At 39.6% G+C, this 15,080-nt stretch overlaps 1 long non-coding RNA gene across 5 annotated transcripts in view; it reads right to left on the reverse strand.

Moving 5' to 3' along the window:
* Window positions 1-15,080, reverse strand: part of LOC108163848 — a 155,134-nt gene that overhangs the window by 2,218 nt on the left and 137,836 nt on the right. The gene's annotated exons all lie outside the window — the stretch shown is intronic.

Consider the following 15,080-nt stretch of genomic DNA (forward strand, 5'->3'; position numbering starts at 1 on the left):
ACGGGCAAAAAACCAATAAATTTGCACGTAAAATGCAGAGATAGTGCGCAAAATGGAGAATGGGAAGCATTTAAAAATTAATTCAATTGCCATGCGGCTCTCCTTGCAATGTTCAGCAGGTCCGGTCCGGTACGGGAATTGGCCATGGCATCGGCACAGAGCGCCGTATAATTTGGTCCTGTTCTTTGAATCCCGTTTCTGTTCTTTCTTTTTCAGTGCTATCTTTTAGCCTCTGCCTGTTACCAATGTGTCCCCGGATTCCTCTGAGTGGGGGAAAGTGCGTGCAAGGGGCTCTGTTATTGTCCTTGCGAGGAATTAAATTGCATTTTAAATGGGAAACGTTAATTTTATAAATAACTTATACGGACACGTAATTCGCAATTGCGAATTGTATCGGAACAGGTGTAAAAGGTGAATGGATGTAGTGCTGTATGTAGCGGGGCGTATTTGCGGGATTCGAACGATGCTTAAGTCGTAATTCGACGTCAGTGTGATGATTTTTCCAATATATACATATATGGCTTCTGGTGTTGTCGTATGTAAGTTTGAAATGGAAATATGTTGCAAGGGAATTAAACATTTAAGTTATTAGTTTACAAGCGAAGGCCGGCCGAGAGTGGAGTGTGGATTGTGAGATGAAGCGTGAGCCCGCTCTCAGAGCGCTGTCTGAGGGTGCTGTAACTGGCTTTTAACTGATAGTGGTACCCAGAAATGATTACAGTCTTTTAAGCAGCAGCAGCGCCTACAGTGGATAGGGCCAGAGGGGGCGGTAATGGCCCGCTACGTTTCGCAGGACGTTCAGCGCCAGGCAAAACTAAGTCGGTGGTGGGGGCACGTCTGTGTCAGGAGGCCGTCAGCGGCAGCAACGCCCGAGAACCGCGGATGCGGGGCACCGAATCCGTCCCGAAGGCCGCACTACAGTCTTGAAGCGAACTCCCTATCTAAATTTGATTTATTTTCTTAACAAATTCCTTACACATTTAAATAATCTGCCGAATTATTTATGCGCCTCTTTAATGCTATTATTTATGCTGCATCAAAAGCAAGGCTGTAAATAAATTTGATACTACTGCGCATAAATGGATTTATAATTAAGTGTCTTCCGCGTAATAACAGTCATTATTCCAAAAAGAATGACGACCAATGAAATTTTTTGAATTTGTGAGCCAAATCAATTCATAAAATTTAAGTTTTCAATAAATATTTTTTGATTGGGAGTGGGAGTGCTGTCTGTGATTGAAAAAAGAAGAAAGGTCAACCAATCAAGCTGAGATAATTTGTAGTCACATGGCTGACATCAATTTCTGGCTGCCTCCCATCAGTCATAGAGGAGGCAGGGCATTAAGAATGGGAAGAGCCTTTTGGTGACAGTTTTTTATGACGCGTTTCAGCAGTTCAATTGAGCAGTAATTGTGCGGGCGAAATCAGACTGATGTGAGGTCGTTAGAGGGCGATTTTTAGTGTGAAAATATTGTATAGAATATCTGGAATGTCAAGCAAAGTTTATTTTGAACTTCCTCAAGGAACTCCATTTAAATGCGTTAATTACCCAGAAAATTAGTGGGGAGCTACATGTCTACCTGACATTACTGCCGGCAAAGCCTGTTATATGGTATCAAATAGAATTAGCAGGAGCTTAGGGTGTTTTCGTATGGTAGAATAATAGCATAAGACCGGGGGCTCATGTGCAAAATGCAGGGGATAGGCAGATAGGAGAACTACCATTGACCGCAGCACAATTTACGAATGTATCCTCGAACGGATAGTTATCATATACGATTATGTATATGTATTCTCATAAACGCAAGTTAATTAACAAATTCATCCATTTACATGGAAAATATTGATTTAAAGTGACAGCATCGACATCGACAGGATTAACTGTATTCATCGTTGTTTCATATTTACAGAAATGTATTTCCATTTTTTCCGGGGAGCTGTCAGTCGTATCGCCATAAGTTCACATCGATAAAGGGGTTAAACCCTCATCATTATTGCCATTGACAGGGGGATGGGCCTTGGTCTGCAGCTGATTCTGTGAATATTGGCTCGACCTTTGAACTGTTTAAATGCACTTCAATTTGACAGATGCCAAGCGGAATGGTCTTCAAGGGGAAAGTTTCTGTTAGCAACCTTTGTGGCCTGCTTTCCCGTTTACGGAGAAGTCAAGCATTAAAAGTGCTGCCAATTAAGCACTGATTTCGGGGATCGAAAGTGAGGAAAGTAATCGGAGGGAAAAACAAAGTTTTCGTTTCTAATTAAAATCGTATTTAAGTGGGCAATAAGGAAATGAAACGTTGCTAAGCCTAAAAGTTCTGGTCGAATGGTTTCTCTTTATTCCAGTGAAAGCAACACAATTGATTTTGATTATTTTTTTCTCGACCGGCATAGCTCTCTCCAGGAACGTACACACACACAAGTAAATTGGGTTCTAAAGCCTTCCGGCAGTCGACCACTTTTTTCCCGTCTGCCATTTCTACTCAATAATGGTATTAGTCGGGCCAATATCTGTGAGTGTTTCGGCTCCTTTTGTGGCAGGGCTTTCTCCTTTTTCCCGGGGAAAAACACTTTCTGTTACTTAGGATTTTGGGCATTCTCGCTGATTTCATTGTGATGGTTCCAATCGGGTTTATCCCGAGACTCTTTTCAAGTCATTTACTCTACTGTAAAGAGGTTTTCCAGATTGAGAGGTAATTTCCATTGCCCAGAATGCCGCAATTATCTGGCTTCAGTCCACTCATAGAGCTCTGCCATAAAGAATTGCATTCATGGAGCACCCATATAGCTCTGAGCTAGAGCTGTTGAAAAAAACGAGAGAAAAACTATTATTTTACGCTAAATTGCATTCAGCAGCAAAACAGTTTCATTCAACGACTTCTCACAGCCCGATAAATGGGCTTCCTGACAATCGTCAGACGGATAGTTGTTGCAAAAAGTTTTGCCTTCCGGTCGTCTCTTTCGGTTTTCCCGTCAATCTCGTACAATTTCGTACAGTTCATCAGACGGCGAGGCCTACGCCTCATTTGAGCCAAAGTATTGCCGGACAATAGGACCACCTCTAAAGCAATAACAATGACAGTTATGAGTTTTGTCCGATGCTCAGGAATGTCGATGGCGAGGAAAAAAGTTGAATGGATGCCATCCGCGGGCCACGAAAAAATCGAAATCAATTAAACGGGGAAGTGGAATGCTGGGGATTGGTCAGAATGGTGGTGAGGATAGGAGGTGTAACTTTATCGATGGGAAATGACTGATGCTCTTAACTGATATTGTATGCAGATAGACTCTCATCTGAAAGTTAGAATGGAACTTTAAATTACAAATTCGAAAGAACGTAGTCCACACCATCTGCAATGTTCAATCATTCATTTGTCAATCACTTAGGGTCATCTAAAATCTATAAATACTTCAAGCATTAAGGTGGCCATAAAATCAACGCAAAAAAACAGCCAACTAAAAATCATAAAAACTCAAAATTGAATCAAAGACAAATAAAACGAGGGGGAACGTTGTGAGTTGCTGCGGACACCGCAACTCTACAGTTATACCCGATACTAAGTCAGTATGGCTCTCCTCCGGCAGACGCCGCTAATATTGAACCACACGACAAAGAGTGCGTGCGAGAGAGACAGAAAATCAGTCTGAGCGTGACGTCGGGGGCTGCGTAGCCAGTGCAAATTGATTTGTTCCTTTTGGCTATAATGATCTGATCTGATCCAGATTGAGCAATCTGATAGATATGTTCATTATCTATGATTCTGCGTTTTTAGTTTTCCCGAATGTGCAATATTGTGGATGCAACAGATTTTCGTTCTTTGTGGGGGCGGAAAAGGGTGGGGCGAAATTCTGAGATATACGTTTTATAGTGAGATCTAACAGAAGTGCGGATACCAAATTTGGTTACTCTAGCCTTAATAGTCTCTGAGATTTGTGGATGCCCCAGATTTTCGTCCTTTGCGGGGGCGGAAGGGGGTGTGGTGAAATTTGGACACGAAACGGTCAAGGTCCGATATCACAGGAGTGTGGATACCAAATTTGGTTGCTCTGGATCTTATAGGTTCTAAGATCCTTGAACTCATATTTTGCAATTGGCAAAACCGACCATGAAATCTGTGTGTTAGAGAGAGACAGAGCGAGAAAGAATGAAATTGTTTTCTTGATTCTGGCTATAATAATTATACGATCTGGTTGAGATCTTACATTCTAAAAAATATAGTCATCCTCTACGATTCTGCGGTTTTATCGTACCTTTAAAAATGTGGATGCCACAGATTTTCGTCCTTTGTGGGGACGGAAGTTGTCCACTAATGAACGGCGCTGCCCATAAACAAACATCAACGGCATAACGGAGTACACAGCCGCGAACATCGGGTTGCCCAAAATACAGTTCGTGCCGGCCACAAAATTGCATTTAAGTTTGTCTCGAAAATTTACGCTCTCAGTCCTACACCCCTATGAAGCCCCAAAGTATAAGTGGGAGGGCAGAGGGAACTGGCAATTGAATCTAGTGCGTGGAGCTGTTCTCTTTGTACTCTTGCAGAGGGAACATAAGAGTATCTAACACTTCTTCGACCCACAAAGTATTCTCCTAATTATACCCGATACTCAAAATGAGTATTGGGGTATATTAGATTTGTGGTAAAAGTGGATGTGTGTAACGTCCAGAAGGAATCGTTTCCGACCCCATAAAGTATATACATAAATGCTTGATCAGCATCAATAGCCGAGTCGATTGAGCCCTGTCTGTCTGTCCGTCCGTCCGTCCGTCCGTCTGTCCGTCCCCTTCAGCGCCTAGTGCTCAAAGACTATAAGAGCTAGAGCAACGATGTTTTGGATTCAGACTTCTGTGATATGTCACTGCTACAAAAATATTTCAAAACTTCGCCCCGCCCACTTCCGCCCCCACAAAGGACGAAAATCTGTGGCATCCACAATTTTAAAGATATGAGAAAAGCAAAAACGTAGAATTGTAGAGAATAACCATATCTTTAAGACTGCGGAATCTGAATTGGATCGTATTATTATTATAGCCAGCATCAAGAAAACAATTTAATTTTTTCTCGCCCTGTCTCTCTCTAACACACACGTAGCATAGGCGGCTTTGCTTAGAGTAAAACATTAGCGCCTAGATCTCAGAGACTACAAAAGCTAGAGCAACCAAATTTGGTATCCACACTCCTAATATATCGGACCGAGACGAGTTTGTTTCAAAATTTCGCCACACCCCCTTCCGCCCCCGCAAAGGACGAAAATCTGGGGATATTCAAAAATCTCAGAGACTATTAAGGCTAGAGTAACCAAATTTGGTATCCGCACTCCTGTTAGATCTCACTTTAAAACGTATATCTCAGAATTTCGCCCCACCCCCTTCCGCCCCCACAAAGGACGAAAATCTGTTGCATCCACAATATTGCAGATTCGAGAAAACTAAAAACGCAGAATCATAGATAATGACCATATCTATCAGACTGCTGAATCTGGATCAGATCGGATCATTTTTATACCCAAAAGGAACAAATCAATTTGCACTGGCTACGCAGCGCCCGACGTCACGCTCAGACTGATTTTCTGTCTCTCTCGCACGCACTCCTTGTCGTGTCGTTTAATATTAGCGGCGTCTGCCGGAGGAGAGCCATACTGACTTAGTATCGGGTATAACTGTAGAGTTGCGGTGTCCGCAGCAACTCACAACGTTCCCCCTCGTTTTACTTCAGTTTAATTATAGTCCTAGCTGTCGTCCTCAGCACTCATGGTATATTTAGTATTACAATTTGTTAAACACTTCAAATAATTCAATATAAGGCGCATGGCACCATTTTGTGGTAGCGATTGCTCTGTTTAATTAAAACATACAATTCTACGATATATTTAAGTTTAATGCACAATTTATTTGAATTTATTTGCGTTTTACAAGTGCTTTTTGGAGAAGTTGAAAGTTTCTCTGACAATTTGTGTGCTCCTTGAAAGAATTGTCTTGTAAATTACTTTTGCATACATTTGCAGAGGTCGGCAAAAAGTGCAGGGACAATTTACACAATTGCATGCTAAAGTTCGTTGTCAGATCTAAAAATTTGTTTAGCTATGGTAATATTTATTTGGTCGTTTGTTACATTTACATTCAAATTGTTGTATTTTTCTTAAATTTTTTTTGATTTATAATTAAGATTGAGGTACGACGCAACTTTAGGTTTCTTAACATTTTATTTTGTAGTATACATATATAAAATGTATTTAAATCGGACAAAACAAAACAAATCCCAAAAAATAAAGAAAAGTTCTAGAGTCAGGTATCGCAAAGAGAAATGAAATGAGAGACTATAGGAATTTTTTTTTAGGTATCCTTTGCTCCGAAAAGAAAACTATTCTGATTTGTTCTAAAAACTTATTCCCTTTTTCGTGAGCTCAAAAGAAGATGTTTTATAAGGAACTTTTATATAAAAAGACATTTAAACAGAATAATGAGAGTTTCGAATAGTTTTATGATTAATAACGAGGATTGGCTCACAAATTGTAATTTATTTTTTTAGAGGCAATCATAAAATCGATTTTTATTTAATAAATAATAATTAAACTGTTGTCTGCTAGAAAAAAACCCCATTATACTTGTGAATAATTTATATTTTGCGGTTTTTATTTCGGACTACCACAAAATGGCGCTAAATTTTTACGAAATTCAGTACTCAGTGATACACTGTATTCCAAAAGGCCCAGAGGCCAAATTTAATTTCAACGAGACAGGCAATATTTTACTCAACTCTCAAAACTTAAATTGAGTCCTTTCTCCTGCGGCTGTGTGGGGAAAACACTCAAGTTTCGACTGGGGCCCCGATGGCAAACTCGTCTTTTGGCAGCTTTGACATGCATTTCGCGCCTCAAGAACGAGGGTTCAGACAGAGTCAGGCCTTTGTACATTATTAAAATTTATATATATATGAATAAGTAGGAAGCGGAAAAAGTTTTCCTGATATTTCTGGTGGCTGTCAGAGTGCCAGAGGACCGAAGATGGCCACAGAATGGCGACAATAATGAGGATGATGGGAAACCCAAACTCTCAGCGATGCGGAGCCCCCTTGGACTGTGTGTATTTCCTGGTGTGAGAAATTGAGTGGCTACACTGGCTTTAAGCATCGGAATTTCCAACAAGTTCACTGCACTCGACGGATTATGGACAAGTGTCTGAGTCATGACTAAAGTACAATTCCATAATTACCATTATTCATGACGATTTCAAGTCAAAAACTGACAACTTCCCTCTGCATTCACAGCAGAAACAAAGAACGGGAAAGACAACTAACAAACGCCAAACTTTTTTACCAACTTGAAGACTTTTTACTGTCTTAGAACGAAACATTTAAAAGAGCCATAAAAAAGCGTTTTATTGTCTCGACTTGACTTTCCTGATTTTCCACAGCCATTGCCCCAAAGAATTCGCTTGTGGGCCGAATAAAAAAATGCGTGTTTATTGAATTAGGACCAATTCAGCTTCAGGCGGTCGCACATAATCACAAAAATCAAAAAAGGAGCTACTTCTGGCCACCACCAATTATTTCCAATGATTGCCGTTGAAGATTATTTCGCTTTTCATTTTTCTTAACAACAAATTAACAACTATCAACTATCTGTAAACCAAATAATGAAGAAAAGCAAGCCTGAGGAAACTATATTCACCAAGTAAGTAAATACTTAACCAAGTCATCCCTAAGTGTTTTCTGAACCCCTTATCTGCTCACGCATGCTGAAACTATATTATTCCTTGGAAAAATTAAGATTTAAATTATTTCTTGTAAGTCCATTTAATTTTCTGGCAACACAGTCCAAGCCCAAGCCATTCCGGGGCTACCCATTTATGCATACAAAAGGTCGAGGATGGATAAATGTGCACTTCAACATCTAACCCGAAATTTCTAGGCCAGGCTGTCATTTGTGCTGCCTAATTCGGCATGTAGCCGAAGTCATTAGGCATTGACATGGCGACGTCCAAAGTTATATGGACGGGTAGGATCTGGGAACAAGGCCAATGGCACAGGGATCAATTCGAGCTCGAGTCCCTCTAGAGGACATGGCGATAGGGCTTAAGTACCAGCCATGGCAGAGGCAATCTCACAAATGTTTACATTTAATCCACTTTTATTGTAGCCCTTTGGAGTCACGGCCATACATACCCTCGGTTATTATGCTGATTGTGTTGACACACTCTCCGTCCGTTGTTTGTACGTATTTCAGAGGGGATACGGCCTCTCAACAGAAATTTTTATGTTTTTACTGAGCTTGTCACTAAATATTTTATTACCTCTAAGGTGAGAGTAAGTATGTGTGTCTGTCCAAACACCTGAATAAAGAGGTGCTCAAATAAATAAAAGTTCAATTTTAGTTTTACACTCAGCCACGAAGCCCATTGAAATCAGGGTTTGCCTTAGTGTGGCAATAGCACGTGCCAAGTGCGGTCGAACACTACTGACCTGACATCTTATGACAAATTGATTACCCGTGGCAAAGTTTGACCAAAAAGTTTTGAACTTATCCCTACAGACAGCTGTCAAGTGATGGATCGCCAGAAAATATCTCAACCTTTGCGACTTTTGTTTTTTAATTTAATCAATGCAGATCCCAACGTCAACCACGAAACTCTTTGGGTCCAATGACAGTTTAAAACCAGCCGAACTATGACTGGCCACAAAAATAGTTTTGTATTTTTGGTAATGGAAGAGGAGAAACTAAACTTGGACCCTTTGACGGCATTGAGTTGACTGAAAAGGTGTTGTATGTTAGGTTTCTGGTTCGGGTTATCAATTCAGATGAATGTCACAGGGAATGCCGCACAGTTGTTGCCGGAAAGGGTCGTACACAGCTGTCAAATTCAAAAAGAGCTGTCAAAACAATACATCAACTATGGGGGCAGACAGTCCCAGGATGAGAGATTGCAAGAGTTATTTCTTCAGTTCTTCTTCCTAGTCATTAGTTGAGCCTCATTAGGAGTACTCTGCTTGCATTGTAACCCATCATCTTCATCAATTTGAAGAGCTCCTCAAACAAAAATAGAAAAGTATATTTTTGCTTCTACTCGTAAGCAGTAATTCTCTGCTTTTCTTCTTTTCTGAAGTTAATTTGAAAAAAATTTTCTGCTCAATCGCAACATGAGCAGTCAATCTGTTTGTCTTTTGCAATATTTATCTGACAACAATTTATTCAGATGTATACTCATTTTTATTTTCTTTTTCTTGCATTCGACTTGTTAGCTTCCGTTTCCGTTTTATGCTTGTGCACAGATGCATTTGCAAGTGGTATACGAATATATACATATACATATATACATAAGTATTCATACACATATTCACATAATCTTATTCAGATGTATTTGTGATATGCTGTTAAAGTCACATTGTCTTCGTTGTGTTAACAAGTCACGAAAATTACAGCTACTATTATGTCAGACTATTATTTTAAAGAGTACTCCAAAAAGGTTAAGATAGTTCTGACAAGTCATTTGTGGTGTAAATATGTATGTACAACAAATTGGCAAATAGTAGGGATTAGGAAGAGTATTGAATAGAGAGGAAGGAATCTGATCCACAGACTTTATAAGCACGCCCTATGATAAGATATCGGATGATTCGAAGTAAAATATACTTTTCGAAAATAACATAGGACAACATAACAATAAAATAACATTAAGACGGTGAAAGGTTTTGTCCCTTTTTACACTTCTTTTCATTTTCAACCTCTTAAGGTTATAAAAACCCAATTTTATTTACATTTTACTCTCACAAATAACATTCCTATGCATAGGATAGATAGATACGATAGCTACAGTCAAACAATACATATTTGATGTTGTCAATTGTTTATTATGCAGAATCGCAAGTCCCGTATTTATTCTGCTATGCTTTTACTGGCAAAACAATGTAGCAACTATGCCAATACAAAAATGTGAACATTTATTGAATTGATAATCGAACTTAAACAGGATATCATAATCCAGTTAAGAGTGCTCTATCAAAACGTTTAACTAATTAAATTTACACTTATTAAGACTATCATAGCTACACGAATAAGATTACAAACAAAATAGAGGGCTAATGCTTCCTGCAAAGCAAATCATTCCATTATTTTCACCAAATTAAACACAGTCACTGAGCACTTTAGCAAAGTAAAATGGAAACCTCCTCTTTATGGATGTGATAATGTGCACTATTATAATGAACTGCTCATGTATGGCCCACATAACTAATTAAAGCCAGGAATTTTTCAGAGTCTGAATATATGAGATTTAAAACTAATAAATGCGCTTATTATTTGTGTAATTTTTTCAAATCTCAATTCGAATAATTCGCAAATCTTTCAGTACCATTTTTAAATCTCATTAAAAGCATAAAAAATAATAGAATAGTTTGAGGAACTCTAGTACTACTTTTCGGCTTTTAAATGATTTAATTCAATTGTTTTAAGCCCATCGATTTTTAGGATTTTTTTTCCTTCAAAGAACTTTGTTATGAAACGATTGAATATTTATAATATAAAAGCCTGAAGCATACGCAGCGACAAAGATTATTTGCAGTGGGCGGATTTCAAATATTTCGGCTATATTTTACATGCAATATTATTTTATTTCATGCTTTGGTGTGGATGTATATAAAGAATGTTTTATATAGCACGAGTAAAATGTTTTCTATTGAAGTTAAAAAAATACGTCCACTCTTCTTTTATTTCTGAATGAAATGAACACATAATAAATTCGCTGAATTTAATATTCAATTATGATGTACCATTATTTACACTTGAGCTTTTTATAATATAGAGAAGTGTTTTATTAATTGCTGGATTAAAATTTATTAATACTAATTAGCTATTTATTTGCTCGTAGCTGCGGTCATCCACGAATCGGAAGACCAGTGAAAACGCTATTTGATTAATGACACCATTAACTTTGCGATGTATCCAAAGTTATTGTCGGAGGGCACAAGAGAAAATAAATCCATTTGCTAATTGCAAGTTTTAATTAAAAATCGACCTTTGATGCAATGGAGGGGACCAGGGGACAAAACAGCAAGGAAAACACAGAGGAGAAGGCATGTTACCGCAGTTTGGAGCTAACCACATTGATTTTTGCCATCACAACAGATTCAGAGACAGAGACAACGAGTCAGGACCTAAGGACTGTGTCAGGGATAGGAAGAGGCCCAGCGATAGACCCAAAGACAATTTCTCCAATATAGGTTTGGCGTTGGCGTTGGCTGTGGCTCTTCCGGTTCTGGCTCTGGTCGAGGCAGAGTACACAAACATTTCCGCTTTTCAAAAATTGCTCTCATTTTTCGGCTGAATGGCCGAGCGACCCACCGGCGCTTCCTGGCGTTGATGTCTGGTTATTACAACCACAACCGACGACCCGCTGATAAGCAAAACTGGAAAAATGCAGTGCTACATCCCCAGACATTCTGTTGAACTATAAAAAATTGTTACAAAGTTTTTGTTGCCATTTTTTCGGGCATGTTTTGTCACAAGTACAACAACTGTTATATAGTAACGAAAGAAACCAATATTTACATACTTAAATTGAGGCGCATGAAATCCAATAAGAGTACAATGTCTGTCCAGGTGGTGCAATGAAGGGGACTGAGATGTATTCAAATTCCTATCAGGGATTCGATCTGGCGTACTCTGTATTTTTCTTTTTTTTTGACCATAGCGTTATCAGGAGTCAAAAATACCCTTTGATTTTTCTTAATTAATGATTCTACCTTAATTCTGAAAGATATTCTGTTCCATTGCTAACCTTAATCCATATGTGCTTTGTTTTGACACATTACAGCAGCCACATTTCAAACAAACGAGAAATAAAGCGCGAGCTGCCGTAGTGTAAGACATTTCCCATATGTTTTTACATTTTTTTAACAAAGCGACTGTCCGGTCCGGTAAATATATCTCATTATTTTCAATACAAATTTATATTGAATGTAATGCAATAAAGTGTCTCACGTTGACATTGATGTAATTAAAAAACTTTCGCGGCCATTAAAATGCAATTTTGTGGGCTTCATATTATTATGACTCAGGGCCATTAAAGTCATTAAAATTTTGACTTGCCAAGGGACCTACCAGCACTCTCTGTACGTAAAGCTGTCTGTATGGTTTCAAGTTCAGTTTGGCTTTCAATTTCTCTCAGTCTCAATTGCTGATGTGATAGCAAAATTGATGGCAGCAGCAACAGCAGTCGCAACAGAGGCGAGGATCCCGAAACCCCAGAAGCCAGAACCCCAGTACTGCTAAATCTTGACACTCGTTGGTTTTGCGTTTTCTGCTTTTTTCCTTTTTGCTCTGGCAATTCAGTTGGAATGCACAGACACTTACAGAGACAGCCACAAAGACAGATACAGAGAGAGAGAGAGAGAGAGAGAGAGGTATATATATCTATATATGTAGCGCCAATCATACAGGCAGCCTTTTGCTGCAATTTGTTCCTTCGCTGCCCTTATCCTTTATGCAATTTGTCTTTATAAGCCACGCTTTTTGCTCACTTTTTTCGGGTTTGCTCTCTGCTCTGGAGCTCCGTGGCACGCGGCTTGCAACTTTGAGTGGTTGGCGGCCATGAGATATGCCCGACTTTACATACGTTTTCTGTCTTTTAAGTCTCCACTTTCTCTCCACTGATGGTCTTTAAATTTCCCCAAAACAGAAAGCATCATGCATGATAAACATTAAGATGTTCGGATTCTCAGTCGGAAGCACCTGAATACTGAAAACACAACGCCCAGTAATTTTAAGATTATAAATTAAGATTTTCTTCCCGTCACTCAGTTAGCCTTAGTCATTGTGCGTCCAATAGATACATTGTTTTTTTTTTGCTATTTGTATATGAAGACAAATCGAAAATGGCAAAAAATATGATTTATTACCCGCCAAGAAAATGGCCACGAAAAAGGCAACAGAAATTGGTAACGAAAAAATGTGGTTTATCCAAAGGCACGTAGACATTCGGAATAAAAGATTTGCCTCGCTACAACTCTATTAAATGGTTATTATATATATGTGAATGACTTTAAGGTGCCCTAATTTATTTTTCACGAATTGCGTCAAATATTTGCTTAGTTCTTTCCTTCCCTACAGCCCCCTTTAGTTCCTTGAAATAAAAGTTCATGAAAGTCAATTGCTGGGGGCCGTTTAAAAGTTCCCATGAAAAGGTAAACGTTTCTTAACGTTGAACCTACTTGTTGGACTGCTGGCCAGCGACATTTCCAAGTGTAAAATAGGGGCGACCTCTGCTGAAATAAATAATCTTGATGTGGAATAAAAAGCTCATTTAATGATTTCCGTTAGGCCACTCGTTTTTTAAGCACATCTAATTTGGAACAATTCGAGAGCCCTCTAATATGGTTGGATGGATCCCTGCCCTTTGGTGCCCCCAGTCCAACGGTGCAGGACATGCATGCCCCTGAAAAAGGGGCAAAAGTCATAAAAATGTTTATGGTTTACTTATGAGCACACAAGCTGCGGCATGTCTCACAGTTAAACAATTGCTCTCGACCAGCCAGGACATTGTTTTGCCACGTTTTTATTATACACTTTCAGAGGGTATTGCGATTATGTCTAGACTCTAGATGTTTGCAACGCAGAGAACTTTATAGAATTAACAAAAGACTCAATTAAGGCATATCCTTCTTCTAGTATCTGTGGAGAGGAGGTTCCATCTGTGTCTGAAGTCTCGCAAAGTATATGAAATCATAAGAAATTCTAGTTTTGAAAGTGTGTTACAAACCAATGTATGTTTTCGTTGTTGTTGGGCTTTTATTTTTATCCCTTGTGGCTCCTTGGGACATTTACTTTTATTGTGCGACTGGTTCAAGGTTCAGGCACTTTGACTATGACGTAAGTTCTAGTAGCAAATACAACGATGGCTGCAGGCCAGGCCCGGCCAGGCCAGGGCAGAACGAGAGTCCTTCTAACGTGGCTTCATTTATGAGCAGAAGGATCTGCAATTGTCGTTTCGCCCTGTGTGCTGGCTGGCAATTGCAGCCAGAAAGGAAATATTAAGTGGAACCTGTACTACTTGTAAGATACTAGCGCTCTCTGGCCTGGCTCGTTGTTATGTTATCTTAATGCGGAAGCTTCCCAGCCCGGATGTGCCACAAAGAACTTCAAGCAAGTTGTCGGAGTATTAATTCTTCGTTTTATTCAAGTACTACATTCGGCGAACATTCAGCTTTAAACGTTTTATGTGGTACAGTGCGTGTACTGCGAGTATCAAAACTACCCAACCACCTGCCCCAGACCGAAACCAAGTAACAAGGGCCCAAGTAAGGGAATCATATTCCCAAAGTTTATCAGCTTGTTAGGCGGCAAAGGCACAGACGGCGCTGTCTTTGGGCCGTCAGCTGTCAACGGTTTCATTCGTTTTTTGCCGAACTCCGGCATTGTTCATTTGTCTCCGGCATTAGCGGACAGGAAGTCAGCTGTTGTCCTGTGCGCTGTGGCATAAACTAAACAAAGACATGCCGCATGACTCCTCCTCATCGCACTCATTCTAAAAGATGGAGAGCTGCAGGATTTGAGCTGAAATTCAGGGATGACCAACAAACAAATTGTTTACGATAAGGAAGTCACGTAAAGTGTCGTGTTCCTATGAAACCCACAGGAGAACCAGCTCGAAAAAAAGCCAAGCCGAATAACAACAGCCAGCCGCAGGACAGGATGTCGTCTGTCCCCAACTTAATCATCATCATCTGCTTTTGGCCTTTAAGATTCTTTGTTAGTGGCAGATTTTCTAACCTTAATTTACAATTTAAAGTTAGATTTGATCGTAAATCTCCCTCGACCCTTTCCGGGTATATTCATGGTAATTTCTAATTGCGTTTCCCTAATTAAAGTGCGGCACTTACATTCCACCTAACTCGTTGGTAACCACAAAATATGGCACCACAGTAGGACTAGGCCTAAGACCAAGACTATTATGAGCACTTTTGGGAAAAGTCTTCGGATCGGCGAGGCATGGGGCTTTGGTTCTCCGGCTGGGCATTGTTCCAGGGTTATTAATCAAATGAGAAAAGCCATTTTTGAGACGCTGGCACTAAGTTGATTGGCTTGCCACA

This window comes from Drosophila miranda, chromosome 4 (genome assembly GCF_003369915.1).
Source record: "Drosophila miranda strain MSH22 chromosome 4, D.miranda_PacBio2.1, whole genome shotgun sequence".
Lineage (NCBI taxonomy): Eukaryota > Metazoa > Arthropoda > Insecta > Diptera > Drosophilidae > Drosophila > Drosophila miranda.